This window comes from Myotis lucifugus, unplaced genomic scaffold, assembly GCF_000147115.1.
Source record: "Myotis lucifugus unplaced genomic scaffold, Myoluc2.0 scaffold_207, whole genome shotgun sequence".
NCBI classification, from domain to species: domain Eukaryota; kingdom Metazoa; phylum Chordata; class Mammalia; order Chiroptera; family Vespertilionidae; genus Myotis; species Myotis lucifugus.
In genome coordinates this window covers 1978513-1984512 of record NW_005871255.1, presented here as the reverse complement: position 1 = coordinate 1984512, position 6000 = coordinate 1978513, and positions in this window count along the sequence as shown.

Genomic DNA, 6000 nt, shown 5'->3' with positions numbered 1-6000 from the left:
CAGGTGGTCCAGATGTTACCTGCCCGAGGGTTGAGCTGACATGTGCAAGTTCTAGAACCCAGGTTTCCTGACTCCAACCCAATTTCCCTGAGCTGGTGGAGAAACAGGGAAGAGGCCAAGGCAGTGGTCGGCAAACTCATTAGTCAACAGAGCCAAATATCAACAGTACAACGATTGAAATTTCTTTTGAGAGCCAGATTTTTTAAACTTAAACTATATAGGTAGGTACATTGTTATTAACTTAATTAGGGTACTCCTAAGGCTTAGGAAGAGCCACACTCAAGGGGCCAAAGAGCCACATGTGGCTCGAGAGCCGCAGTTTGCCAACCACGGGGCCAAGGGAGCAGTAATACCTTTCATTTCTGATATCAGTGCCCCAAACCAGGGCATCTGGTCAGAACCAGTAACAGGGTAGGTTGGTATTTGCAGCATGTATGGTATTTGTTCATATGTGTGATTATTATGTGGCTGTGATCCTCTCAGATGAGTGGGTATTTAGATTAGACTCTTCACAAAGGAAAAGATAGACTTGAGCAGATGTGTTGTCTCGGGTGCCTGAGGAGCCAGTGTGGAGGTTGAAGGATATGTTGGGGAAGTCCAGGTCTTAGGTCTGTACATGGCAGAAGCTGACTCGTGCCAGAATAAGGAGAAAAGAATGTATTGGAAGGCTATCTGGTGGCTCATGAAATGTCCTGGAAGACTGGAGAACAAGGCTCAGAATTCGATGAGGACCTGTGGGAAGTTGGGTGGCTGGAACTATAGCCAAGGTGATAATGCCACGGGCCTGGCATCACTGCTGCCAACTGACCTGGATGCTGCCACCCCCTTCAGAGTGAGTTCTGAGCTTGCCTTGCTTTTTCTGTGCAACTCACTCCAGAGGCAAAGCCCAGGCTGAGCATCTGGTTGTCAGTTTAGCCACATGTCCATGTTCTCACTGTTGGAGGTCCTGAAGACTGGAGGTTACAGCTTCCCCAGTGGCAGGTGGAACTCTGCTTCCCACCAGGACTCAATGCCAGGTGCCTGAAACCTAAAAACAGGTGCACATGCCAGATGGACCTGTGTCCACTGTAGAAGGTTGACCCCATTTTCATCCTCAGACTGGGACGGTGGGGCAATGCTGGACATGGCAGGAGGAGAGGGGGCATTTCCCTTGGCCACTGAAAATTTCCACATCTTGATCTTAATCTTTTTGGACATGTTTCTGAATCCTTTAGCTTCCAGCTAAACTTCAGGATTCTTACCTGCTCTGGAGAGCTGAGCATTTCATTAGCAACTAGAGGCCCGATGCATGAAATTCGTGCAAGAGTAGGCCTTCCTTCCCACCCTCCTCCCCCGCTGCCGGCACCGGCTTCCCTCTGGCATCCGGACCCTGGCTTCCCTCGCAGCCCTGGCTTCGTCCTTCTGGTCTGATTAGCATATTACGCTTTTATTATTGTAGATTGGACTTCTCCTCCGGAATCTGAATGATTCCAGTGGAAAAGAGAGGTCATCCAGCATCTGGATCGCCCCTGCACGTTAGATTTCACTTGGAAAAAGGACAGAGGCCCAGCCTTGGCTCTCTCTGGCTAACAGGTAGTTACAGTTTGAATTCTGTTTCTCCTCTGACGTTGGGCAAGACTGGCAGGGCCATGAGGTATTTGGGAGGCGCTACCTTGCTCTTCAGTTGGGAGGTCGGCGTTTTGGCTTCAGGCTTGCTTTGTGGAATGATTGAGATCGCTGGTGCCCAAGCTGGCTGAGGCGACAGGACTGGGCACCTTTCCAGTTCTGAAGATGTCGACCTAGTTGAGATGTTCTACCCAATAGCCTGCCCGAGAGAGAGCTAAAGGAAAGAGGGCTTCGTAGCATCCCTGCCCAGGTTCCTCCTCCATAAAGAGGGTCTCAGCGAGGTGAGTGCCTGCTCACTTCTTGCCCTCAGATCCTTGGCTGATAGCTCTGTGAAGCAACGGCATGATGACTGAAATCTTGGTAATTCAGTCCCAGTCAGCTTAGACAAAGGAATTCATTTCGGTTAAAAAGAAAATGCAGTTTTGGGCTCTTGGCTGTGGTGTCCACTGGTGTGCCAAGAGTCTTTCCCCCGGTGCCTGGAAGCGGGAAGCTGCTGCCTCCGCGGAGCTGGGCGTGTCTTGGGCTGGATTCTCGCAACCAGACTGGAGGTGATTCCTGAGGCTGAGGCTTGGTCACCAATATGGGATCAAGTTGGCCCCTAGGAGGAATGGAGCGGGGCTGTTCCCAGCCAGTGCCGGCTCTGGTACAGTTTACACTGACTTGCCCATTTCTGTCTGGCTGAAATGAGTTCGCATTAAAAGCAGCATTGAAGCAGAAAAGGAGTCTTGAGAGGCCCGAGTTCCTTCACTCAAACACAGCTTTGATCCCATCACTATTAAAAACCTTTGAGAACTGCCCACGTTCTGCAGGAGAAACCTCACATTCCTCAGAATGGGGCTTGTGGGAGCCCCAGCCCACCTGCCCACCTTCTCTCCTGCCACTCGCCCTTCCCTCGCACCCATGTATGTCCTCTCTGCTCCTCATTGGGCTTGGAAGAAAGCTGCCCTGTGCTGTGTGCATTGTCTGCTCTGCCTGGAATGCCCTCCCTGCCCTCTTCCTCCTGCCAGAAGTCACCTGCTTCCTGCTGCCTTCCTGAACCCCAGCCTTAGCATTTCTGTGGTGGAACTTCCTCACTGTAGGACGCTGGCATCAGCTGCAGGTGTGCCTTCTGCCTGGCGCATAGTAGGTGCCCCATGGGCAGCCTGAGAGGATGTGAGGGAGCAGTGGGCAGGCCCAGGACCTGGCCTGGGTCAGGTGGACATTTGGTTGGTGAACTGGTCGTCTGCATGATGGCCTGTCTTAGCACTTACTGGTGGAGCCACTGCCAAGGAAACCCTGGTGAGGGTGGGAAGGGACTTCGGGGACACAAAGCCTGGCGCCTGGGTCCCCCTCACCCTGAGGACGCTGAAGAGGCATCTGTGATAGGTGCTGGTTTAATGGTGGCAGAGACTTCCCTCCCCACGGGCCCCAACCCTTAAAAAATGATAAGTATCAGCTGCCCTTAGTGCACCCCTTAGCTTCCATGCCTGGTGCTGTCCGCTGGCTTTACACAGAGAAGGAACTAGAGAAAACGAATCAGCAGATCATGAGAGAGAGTCTGGGGCTCTTTAAAACAGAAGCCCTATTTGGTCTGGTGATAGTCAGGACAGGCTGTGGCTCTTCTTGTGGAGGGGGAAGAGGAAGAGATCCTCTTGACGGTGATTGCAGACCGCAGCGAGAGCCCCGAAGCCGGGCCTCGGGCCTTGGTCTGTCTATGAAATGAGAAGCTTAGACTGTATGTGGTCCTTTCCTGCTTAAAAATCCCACAGGCCTGTGAATGGAGCCTGGCAGGTAGTGTGTTTGGTGCATCCTAGTGGGGCCTACGGAATAGTTACCTGGGGCCTGCATGCCTCTTAGAGAGTGCTGTGCAGTAGCATCTTTCCCACCAGGCTGACGAGGAGGACTTTCTTTCTTTCTTAAAATGGAATCACCTTTAGGGCTGATGCCACAGCGTGCCTGGGCTTATGTCATTTGCAAAGTATGCTTTCAGACCCTACTAGAAGCACAAATTTCCTTTAGAAATTCGAAGTGTGTCTTTGTTCTTGGCCCCTGGAAGACCAACTCGGGGAAGTTGGGGGTGGGGTGGGTTTGATGTCCAGGGAGGTGTTGGTTTGTTTTGGAGGGGACAGAATGTGGGATCTGCCTTTGTTTCTGCCTCCATAGAGCCTGCTCCTACCCATCCCAGCCCTCTCCCTGCTCCCCACATCTCTCTGTCCTCCTTTATGATTATTCCTCCACAGCAAATCAATTGAGCTACCTCCAATGTCTATCCAATCATGGGGTGTGCACTCCAGATGCCCAGCCCACTGGGGAGTTGGGAAAAGTGGATTTAAGAGGAGATCTTGACTGGTAGGATTGGGAGGTGTAATCAGGAAAACTACTTTGGAAAATAGATAATCCAGGTAATTCACACAAAACAATATATTTTTAAAATGTAGAATGTGAAACTATAAAAATGTTAATTTCCTTTTACCTATTAGTATTACTCTTGGGAATTTATTGTAAGGAAATAATTCTAAACAGGAAAAGAACTATATGCACAAAGATATTTAGAGCAACATTGTTTAAAATAGCAAAAACCTGTAAGTAGCCTAAATGTTCCAGATGGCATATAATTCATGATATCAAGACACAGTGAGTATTGTGCCACTGTTAAATTAATATGAAAATTATATTAACTCATGGGGAAATGTGGGTTAATTTTGGTGGAAAAGTGGCTTCTGATTTAGCAGGCAAAATTGTACATACATTTGATGAGTGCCTACAAACTGATGACATTGGCTGTACTATAAATTGGCATAAAGTAAGTACTGGATTTAGGTGAATCGGTTATGAATGGAGTATTTGTGTGTTTGAAATCGTCTTAGAAATATATATATAGTATACATGCTTAAAAAAAGACCTTAACATATCAAAGACTTTGGATCTGGGTAGGAAGGAGGCCAGGGGAGAAACTCCAAGCCTCTCGTCTGTTACCACGAAGACAGAACTGCTGTGTTTAACCATCTGCACTGCAGGGCTGGAGAATTCAGATGGGCCGACTTGGGTCATTTAATAACTGGAGCTCTGACTTCACAGGCCCACTAACTGTGTGACTGTGGGGCTCCCCGCGTGGACTCTGCCTGGTGCAGGCGACTTCCAACTGGCTTCAAAGCCTGGAACAGTTGTTCCCCACCTGAGTTTCCAGGGAACCAGCGCAGCGAGCCTGTGTACATTGAGCCTAGTCTCTGAGCCACCCACTCACCTGGAGGCTGCCTGGCCCTGCAGGCCCCAGCCACAGGGGGAGGCAACAGATTCTCTTTTCTGAAGTTCAAACAGGCAGCAGGGAGGATGTGCTTTGCAGCCCTGCCTAACCCAGGTGGAGCCTGGTCAGTTACTGTCTGGGGTGTTTCCAGGGTTGCATATATTCATTAAGGTATTGAAATTTAGAGTTGCCCTTTAGCGCTAGCCTCATTAAGCCCCCCGCATTCACCCAGCCTAGCTTTGGCTAAGCAGGCAGGACCCTCGGCCTCCCAGCTTGCCACGAGCTCTGCCGGGACTTGCTAACTGCAGGTATGGCCTTGTGACTGAGCGGCTGATCCTTTTCTGACCACATTTTCGTATCTCTGGCATTTCAGAGCCTCGGGATGCCCAGTGAACAGCCTTCTCACCCGCCACTCCCCCTTGGCTTTGCCTGTCTATGTGTGTAGCTTTTCTTCTCAGTGGGGAACTTTCTTGACATGTGGAAGGTCTGTTTGGGGGGGGCCATGATCATACCTTCCCTGTAACCAGCACAGGAGATGGAGACTCCTTAGTGCTGTTTGGAGACACAAGAACAAGAGCTCTGGGCAGGCCTGGCCGGGCAGGTTGAAGCCTGCACAGCAGAAGCCACTGCAGCAGAGCACATGTGGAGAGATGGCCAGACCCTGCTGGTGCCTGGTTTTTTCAAGCATCTATCTCCCAAGGCCATATTGCAGAACTGTCAGAGGTTTGGAGGGTTTTTTGTTGTTGTTGTTGTTCCAAGATCAGACTGAAATAGAGCTTTACGGATGGAGGTTTGCCAGGACCAGAGAGAAATTGGAAAGCGTGTGGGTTCAGGGCACGCCTGGATACTCACGAGGGGGACGCAGGCCAGTTTCACGTTTTCCACGACACGCCTGCTGGTGTTATATGTTTGGAGGCCAAGGGTGGGGATGTATGTCCATGTGCTTCCTGGAATCTCGTGTTCATTCCTAGACGCTCTGATCCCATGCCCACCCTCTGCAGCGATCTCAGACCTACTCCAACGAGATCACTGCTGCTGGTGAATTAACTGTCACAGAATCTAAGTAACAAGCTGTCTTCCTGAGCCCAGGACCCAGCAATAACTGCTCATCTCAGTTCCCTAATTTAGAGACCACGTGCTTGCCCCAGGGTTGTCAGCAGCTCAATTTCTTG